Below are 9,617 nucleotides of genomic sequence, written 5' to 3' on the forward strand. Positions count from 1 at the left end.
CACTCTTACCATCTCCACCAAGGTACGATTCTTTCGTTCGACCACTCCGTTTTGTTGTGGTATTTTGGGGGCTGAGAATTCCTGAAAGATTCCCTTCTTTTCACAAAAGGTTGTGAACGAAGTATTCTCAAACTCACGTCCATGATCCGATCTAATTCTAGATATTCTTACCCCAAACATGTTAGTGACGCGAGCAAACATGGTTTTAAACACATCAAAAGCTTCAGATTTTTCACGTAAAAAGAAAGTCCCTGTGTACCTTGAAAAATCATCCACCAACACATAAACATATCTCTTACCTCCTATGCTTTCAATACCTATTGGTCCAACCAAATCCATGTGAATCAGTTCAAAACACCTTTTTGTGCCGAAGTGTTGTTCTGTGTGCTGGATCACATTGTGAGTGGCATGAATTTGCTTTCCCTTTTGACAACTTTCACACACGATTTTATCTTTTTGTGTGATTTTGGGTAGACCTCGGACAGCTTCCATCTTTGACAACCTATCAAGATTTTTGAAGTTAGTATGTCCTAATCTTTGGTGCCATAACATGCAATCATCAATTTGTGCTTTGTTGCACTTACGCTCATCGACTAGATAACAGTTATCACTTGATCTTTGTCCCTTCAAAATACAATTATTTTGTCTATCAAAAACTTCACATGAATCCTTGTTGAATTTAACATGTAGATTCTCATCACATAGTTGACTAATGCTAATCAAGTTTGCCATGAGTCCTTTAACGTGAAACACGTTTTTCAAACAAGGTAATCCAGGAACACTCAGAGTACCTTTACCAACGATTTTACCTTTTGAACCTCCACCAAAAGACACAGATCCTCCATTACATACCTGGTAATCTCTAAGAAAGGCATTGTCGCCTGTCATGTGACGTGAACATCCGCTATCAAAATACCATGAACCTGTGATGTTAGTTTTTAAAGCAGTGAATACCACATTGCACTTAAACTCACCTTTTCTTACCCACTTCAAAACCGTCTTCTGAGTTTGCTGTGATTTCTTCTTTCCCTTTGCTTTAGCTTTCTTTGAGTTAACAAAAATCTTCTTCTCATCATTGAATTTCCTAAAGCAAAATGGTTGTATGTGACCAACTTCATAACAATAGTGACATACATACCTTTTTCTACGTCGTTGTTTCTGTTCAACATAAGTTCCTTCAACAACAAACTCTTTCCCGTGGGTTGATTTCACCTTTATCTTTCCAGGTGTGGGAGCGGCTGTGGGTCCAGCAGTGGGTGCGGCAGTGTATCCCAAACCCGTAGTCTCCAAACTTCCTGCGGATATAAAATCATGATACCTGTGTTGGCTTGAGTTCCACTTATCTATGGTGGCCTGAGCTTCATCCAACTGGTTTGAGAGGTGTTCAAGTTTGATTTCCTTTTGTGTGACCAATGCTTCAAGTTTTGCAACTGAAGCTTTCAGCTTGGTGTTCTCCTCTCTTGAGCTTTCGAGCTCCTGTCCTTGCTTTTCCCATTTTCCAAGGAGTCCATCGTAAAGTTTCTTGAGTTCCATGACGATGAGTGTGGCTTCCTAATTGCTTATCTCAGTGTCATTAACACACGCATTAAAGCACACACAATTTAACAAAATTGACTCATACCTCGAGTCTTCCTCATCATTCTCATCATCTGATAGTATTTTTCCCATAGTGACGTGAAACGCTGTCACTCCAGACTCCTCCTCATCATCTTTTTCATCCTTTGAGCTTTCCGAACCATCAAAGAATTCAGCCTCATCGTCGCTCCATGACACCCAATAGGATTTTTCTCTTTTCCGAAGGGTGTTTGCACATTGGTTCGCATAGTGGCCAAAACTCTTACATTCACGGCATTGAACATTATTGATAAAATTTGGATCATACATGAAGGATTCATTAGTCGAGGTGACTTTTCTCATCGGTCGAGGAGGTGTAAATTCATTCTTCTTGTGTGGTAAAAAGCTAGCTTTGGGAGACTCCTCATTCCTTGACTTGTCTTGTCCCTTTGCTCTATTTATTTTCCTCACTATGTTGTTGAATTTTCTCGTGATGAGGGCAACATCATCGCCAACATTGATTTCTTCAAGCTCGTCTCCCTCATCAACATCCCGGATATCTACAATGCGGCTGCTGGATGATGTCGCATATGCTGTTCCGGTAGTGAAGGCAACAACTTTCTTTTTGTTGAGCAGTCCTCTTTCCTCCAGCGTCATCTCGTACGTTCTCAGAGTGTTCATGAGATCCACGAACTCCAGACAAGCAATATTAGTGGTTGTTTCAATTGCAGTGATCTTCATCTCGAAACGAGGTGTAAGAGTTCTGAGCACTTTTGAGACTAGCAATCGGTTTGCTAATTGGTTCTCCAAGTTCTTGACACTCATTTGCAATATTGAGTATCCTATTTGAATACTCCTTGATGTCTTCATCCTCCTCCATCTTCAGATTTTCAAACTTAGTGCAAGAATGCGTAGCCTTGTCTCTTTGATGCTCGTGTCTCCTTCACAATGCCTTTGGAGTATATCCCATTGCTCTTTGTCTCCTTCACAATGCCTTTGGAGTATATCCCATTGCTCTTTGGCAGACGTGCCATTCTTGATGAGGTTGAACATATTCATGTCCACGAAGGAGTAGATAGCGTGCATGGCTTTCTCATTGAAACTTGCTTCTTCGAGCTGGGTACGGGTCCACTGAGCATGTGGTGTGATGATCACATCATCGTGAGCATCTGTGGTCTTAGGAGGAGACCACCCATCTTCAACTGCATGCCAGGCCTTTATATCAATAGCCTTGATATATTGCCTGATCCTTGTCCTCCAGGGTGAGTAATTTGCGCCATCAAGGATTGGAGGACGCATAATACCAAAAGGTTCCATGTGGAAGCAACTGTTGCAGTGACTGTTGCAACAACAACGAGGATCACACTCAGTATATCGAGTGTTGGCTCTGACGCCAATTGAAAGTGTTGCTTCCTTCAAACTGGATGTGATGCACTATGCTAAGACAACATACTAGTGCACACAGAGCAATAAAGCAGCGGAAATAAAGAACACACGAAGTGAAATAATTTCTTCAAGTTATAAAATAACTTGAAGAAGCCTTATGGAAAAATGACAAAACAAAGAGTGAACACTCACGTTCAAACCTTTACAATGAATTAGGTTTGAACACTAGACACTCTTACAAGAAAACAGAAACTAGACTCAAGAGCTAGGCTCCGAAGTCTGACCAAACAAATGAATGCTATCTCTAATGTTAACCTAACACAAGACACAACACTCGTACACAAATCACTCTTAAAGCTTGAAATCTTTTTGCTCAAATCGTGTTCTGTTCTGAATTCCTCCTTGGTATTTATAGATCTTCTGAACTTGATCTCCAAGGTAAGAATTCGTGGGTTGGGTAGTGGACTGAGTGACCGTTGAGTTGGTTGAAAGAATTAGTCCACTCAAGCCACTCCTTCCTTGTTTTTAGGAGCTGCCCAACAAGCTCCTTTCTTCTCTCAACAAGAGCTTCTCTCTCTCTCTCTCCTTTCCACTTCCTTCTTTGTAGGAGTTGAAGGTTTCCTAGTCTTGACTTGGTCAGTTCCCTATCAACCAAAGACGTGAAGAAAGTGCAAAATAATAACAAAGCATTTGTGAGTTAATTTGGAGTTAGAAAAAAAACTCCAACAGATTTCAGCACTTAGTGCAGTAGACTTTGATGGCTGATTACTTGGTCTTTTCATTTTCCAAAACTCCCAGAGGATTTACCAAGTACAATCGAACTGACTATCTGCGATGGAAGTCTGAGAACAGGATTATGCCTGATGGTGTGAATGCCAAGGTTTGTGCTGTTTTAACTTTTCCTATTGTTTTTATCCTTGAATGATGAATTTTGATTTTGAGATGTGCTTTTAAAATTCTGTATTGCTGATGAATTTTGGATGTTGTCATTCAACTGTCTTAGCTACTTGGATGTCATGGACCTTTGGCGCTAAGGCAACCTGGAAGAGCATTTGTGGATGCAGCTACTCTGTGATTGGAATTTGAATGTTGTTGCTCTCTGACTACTCAGAGATTGTTTTTGTTTATCTGGATCAACTTGTTTGTTTCAGACTTGTTAGTTACTTAGTTAACATGTTGAATTGTTTTTGGGATATTTGGGTTTACTTATTAATTTTAATGGCCTTCGCTGCCCTGAGACAATGCTGAAATCGCTTTTTCTGTGAAGTGTGAGTGGGACACAGTGGTGTGGGAAGTTTTAGGCTGCTCATAGCATAGTTGATTCCTTATTGTTGCACTTTCTTTTCAAGAATTGCTCAGTAGCAAGTTAGTGCGTTTTTTCCAATTTATTTCCCACCAATCCTTTCCTATCCCTCTCTCCCTTTCTCTCTCCTTCTTTAGCATGCGCATTCCATTTTCATATTATCTCCCTCCTCCAACAACTAAAATTTCCCAATAGTTTTGTGACAAAAATGACTCTTAATTTTGAGAGATTTTTTGGAAGATGATGCTAACTTTTAGTTTTTGTCTGTCTGTGTGTTGTCCCTTACTGTTAGTTACCTTACCTACTTAATTTAGAAAGAGTTGCTTACGAAAGATTTTGTGATGCTAGTGCTGGTAACTTTTGGTGTCGCAGCCCGATATAGCCAGTGATAGCGTATACCAAGTATCGTACGACTAATAAAAGAAATAGTGAAAGAAATGGAATTTGCATCTTGTATTAGCGGAAGCATTTGCAATATATGCTCATTTCCAAGAAAGATTTTAGGACCAAAATAATTGCTAACTTGAGTAAAACAAAGTTAAGCGATTCGAGACTTAGCAAGGGTTTAAAGAGTATTTTCCCTTATGGGATATTACAGGCATAACCAAATTAAATAAAGAGTTTCATCAGAGTTATGCAGCGAGATGTGTTACTATATGTGTGAAGACATATAGCAGGGAGTTCAACTTCTTATAGAGTCAAGGCTTATAAAGATAAGTATGAGACATAGGAAAGACACAACCAACTGACAATTCCAACAGCCTTCACCCATCCTCGCGCCAAGCCAGACATGCACATGTAGAAATACATGCAGGGCTGAGTACCAAAAAGCACTCAGTGGACTCATGCCAGAAATAATTGAAACGTTGCTCTTAGAGCTATATGTCAACCTTGCCTCTTTCAATGCATCAACAGGATTTAGTGAGATTAAAAATACATGTTCATGTTTTTCTGTCATAAACTCATTTGCATCATCATAATAATATCAATAGTCTGCAGACATTATATTCAGGGTATGTACCAACTATGAGAACTCATATAACATATATATACTAGGTGAAGAGAAGGAGGCCTCCTTCAAATCACTGTGACCGGCCGACTAGAGACGGCTCACGATCACCTCTGCGCACAAAACCTTTACTGTCATATAAATCAGTTAAAGGCCAATATCTTGCATCATGATCATAGTCATGTCTTTCATAGAGGCAACATACCACATCTCATTCTCATCAATAATAAATATGGCAAGTTGACAATTTTCATAATACTCATCAATAATACTTCAACATGCTTCATTTTCATAAGATTTTGCATTTGAACTCATTATCATGGTAGCTAGCCATAATAGAGTTAGAATAAAGCCCACCTGTCTCAAGGGTCGATGACGTAACGCTCAGAGTCGTACTAACGCCGGCCGTCACTCGAACCTTTAGTAGCGCACGTGGTTTAGATTGCCATGTGACAAAATAAACTCTAGTTAGAATTTAATCTAACTAATATCTAATACTTATACTTTCATCAATGCTTAATCTCATCTTATAACTTCTCTACTATTTACCCAATTGGACCTCTCAATTTAATTGGATATCTTATCCAATTAAAAGACTCTCAATCCTAGGTAAATAGCATTCAAATAAAACACATAGTCATTCATACCTCAAATTACTCAATTATTCCATATAATATATACTATTATATGAATTATCTCAATATTCAAGTGACTTAAAAGTCACTCTATGAACTTGAAAACTTTTACCCTTGTAAATAAATTCTCAAATATTCATGTAAGCTTTGGAAAATATATAAAATTTTCTAGTAGTATTTTCATGACATAACATGGTGTATCATTCCACCAAAACTTTGAAATCCTCAATACAAATTCAAGGTAGAAATTTTCGGACTCCTACAGTTTACCATTCTGCTCTACCTCAACTTTAAAGAATAAACTGTTTTGACTCAGAAATCTCCTGGATTCAAGACTTACACCGTTGAAAACCTATTTGAGTCTAGTTTTGTTTAAAAAAAAGTAGAGTGAAAAACTCCAAGTGGTCTAAGATATATGGGTGTTTGCCCACAGTCTACCAGATTCGGCAGTTTTGCACGACTGGAAGCTAGGATTTTTGAAAAATAGTAAACGTTAGCCAAATGGTTTGAAATTTGATGTGAATCTATATAACAAAGGTATATTTCCACCATAAAAATTTGGGAGGCTGAATGTTTTTGAAAGATACTGAAACGTGTGACTCTAAAAACTGCCCTTCCAAATTTCCGGTAGAATTTTGCAGTAGAAGTTTTATATTTTACAAAAGTAGTAAACGAAGTCCAAATGACTTGAAATTTTACCAGCATTCTCAAGATACATATCTCTACACACTGTAAAATTTTGAAGATTTTTAGACGAGGGAAACCTCGTCGACTCATCAGTCCAGAACGTAAGAAAATTTCTCAAAATGGTTGAAATAACAACATTTATACATATCATCTTAGATCTATAATTTCACCACCATTCTCATGCATTTTCACACCAAGAACTCATCATTCTTCACATATCATAACATATAACCCTCTTAAGGGTTTTCAAGAATATATCTTCCCTTCTCATGCATCTAACATGTAGAGGTGTATAAGCATATGAAAAATAGTTGAAAGTTGAAGTTCATAGCTCTTTCCTTCACCATAATTTTCGAAAATCATAGAGGTAGAGAAGGGATTATCATGCTTCAATATGCTTCAATATACATGCTTATTCATCATGAAAATATATATACATAACATAAGAGAAGGATTTGAAGGTTACTACCAACAAATCAAGGAAGGTGGAGTAGAGGGTGGTGCGTAGGATTCTTGAAGCTTGTGCTTGAAGGTTGGAGCACTCTTGGTGGCTTTAGTGTGAAGGTAGAACACTTTTGGGCTTCCTTAACTCTTACTATAATTGGTGAAACAAGAAAAGAAGGGTGGTGGAGTGAGGAGGGGAGGGCTGCCGAAAATAAAGAAGAAGAAGAAGAGAGGGAGAGAAAGCTTGGCATTGATGAGAAGTGATGGTGTGATCTTTCCCATTAATGCCCAATCTTGTAGTAAATAGGGAGTTAATGTGTGAGGATGTCATGAAGTGAAGTGTGCAGGAGAGTGAGAAGAGAGAATGAGAGAAGAGAGAAGAGTGAGGGACGAGAGAGAGGGAGATGAGAGAGAGGTGTGCATGTGCTTGTGAGAGCTTGAAGTGTGGAGGGATGTTGGCTAGAGAGAGTAGGCCTTAGATGGCTTACTATGCTTGCATGTGCTTCATTTAAGGTGGAGAAAGAGAAGAGTGTGAGAGAGAGGTAGAGACGGAGAGAGAGATCGAGCAAGAGGGGGGGGGGGGGGGAGAAGTGTGAGCATGTGCATGTGTGAGCTTGAGAAGGGGGATTGTGTTGGCTAGTTAGATTAGCCTTTTAGGGGCTCCTTAATGGTGCATGTGATCTCCATTTATGGGGGAAGAGAAGAGTAATGTGGGAGAGGGGGGGGAGTGCGTGAGGGTGAGAGGGAGAGAGAGACCGAGAGGAAGAGAGAGTGAGAGAGATCGACAGAGTGAGAGAGAGTGAGAAAGAAAGAGAGAGGTATATATATATATATATATCTATATAGGGGTGGGCTACCGTGAGAGCACATCTTAAAATAAGAAATAAGAGCAATTTTTAATGTATGAATTTTATGTAGAACACGTATGAATTCGCTGTATAAAAGTATGAATTGTGAAAAATAATTTTTTGCTACCTTTGGGATTCGAACTCAGGACCATAAATCCATCCGACAGGATTACGAACCAACCGTTGATCTTGATGATCTAAGGGCTGAAAATGATTCTTATTTTATATCTTAAGAAATGCTCTTATTTTAGCCCTTCCCTATATATATATATATATATATATATATAGGGAGAGGTTCAGGAAAGAACCATAAATAAAAAAAGAACGGAGAACCATTTTCAGCCATTCGATCATCAAGATCTACGGTGGATGCATCATCTTGTTGGATGAATGCAGGTCCTGGGTTCGAATCCTGAAGGGAGCAATTTTTTTTATTTTTTTGAGTGCATTAATTTTAACAGCGAATGCATTAATTTTTACAGTGAATGCATTAGATTTGATGGTTTCTCCCGTTCTCACAAATAATGTAGTTCTCTCTAGAACCACACCCTATATATATATATATATATATATATATATATATATATATAATTGATTAATTATAACTCTTATTTAGTGTGTAGGAATATATCCCAAGAAAATATATCTATTCACGTGTGAGGAAAAATTATCTCAATTATGATATTACTAATATCATAATAACAATGCATCAATAAATAATATGTGAATATTCTACTAAGTAAAATATTTATATCACATAGACATTTCAATAAAAATATAGGGCGAGGATAGGTTTCTCTATAATAGAATTTATAAGACTCGAGAGAATAATATCGCCTCTTATTAAACTCTCAAAATTTCTTATCTCATTTATTCGCCCACGTGCATAATTACTCTAGCTACTAATTAATAACTTAATTTAAATCGAGCTAGGGCACAAATAGCTTCTCAAAATACGGGGTGTTACATTTGGTTAAAGATATCACTGCAAACATGAAACAAACTTTCATAAATAAAAAATAGTTTTTTTTTTTAATACAATATCAAATTTAGTTGAGAATTTGAAGAGCTAACTGACAGTTCGTTAGTTGAGAAAAAATTGGAACTTCTACAAAAACAGGACTATGGCAAGAATGTTACATCTGATTACTAAAATAATGGGTTAAGAATGGTAATTATTAACAACTAATCAAGGTCTAAAATAATGCCCAACTGTGAAGGTTTGGATGAAGTTATGTAACAAAAGGGCCAAAACTTCACAGCAAAGAAACCTTTTAAGAATAGCAAAGGGTTGGGAAAATGTCAAAAATATGCATGCCTCTTGTGTGCTGTATGGATGTGTATAATCTAAGTCAATGACTTATCCCAAAAAATATGGCTGCAAATTTGGATGTTTTGTGGAAGCTGAGCTCAGTATATCAGCTTTATATCCAAATTCCCTAAAGAGAGTACTTTATTAGTTATTACAACATCTGCAAAAACTTGTGTGTGAACTGAGGAGATATGTTTTTTCTATGCCGTTTAATAAATATTCTATCGTTACGAATCCGGGTCAGATTTGACCCGGGAGCACGCAAGAATTTGTGTAAGCATATTTATCTCAATCTCTACACTAGAGACCAACCCAAGGGCTAAACAACCATTTTCTCAAACCCGAGGAGGTTATCATAGAAAAGAACAGCAGACACAACAGAGAGCAGAGCCACAAACGCACAGAGCAGAGCTCAGACACAGAGTTATTCTTTCTTGTA

This window comes from Salvia miltiorrhiza, chromosome 8 (assembly GCF_028751815.1).
Source record: "Salvia miltiorrhiza cultivar Shanhuang (shh) chromosome 8, IMPLAD_Smil_shh, whole genome shotgun sequence".
Taxonomy (NCBI): Eukaryota; Viridiplantae; Streptophyta; class Magnoliopsida; order Lamiales; family Lamiaceae; genus Salvia; species Salvia miltiorrhiza.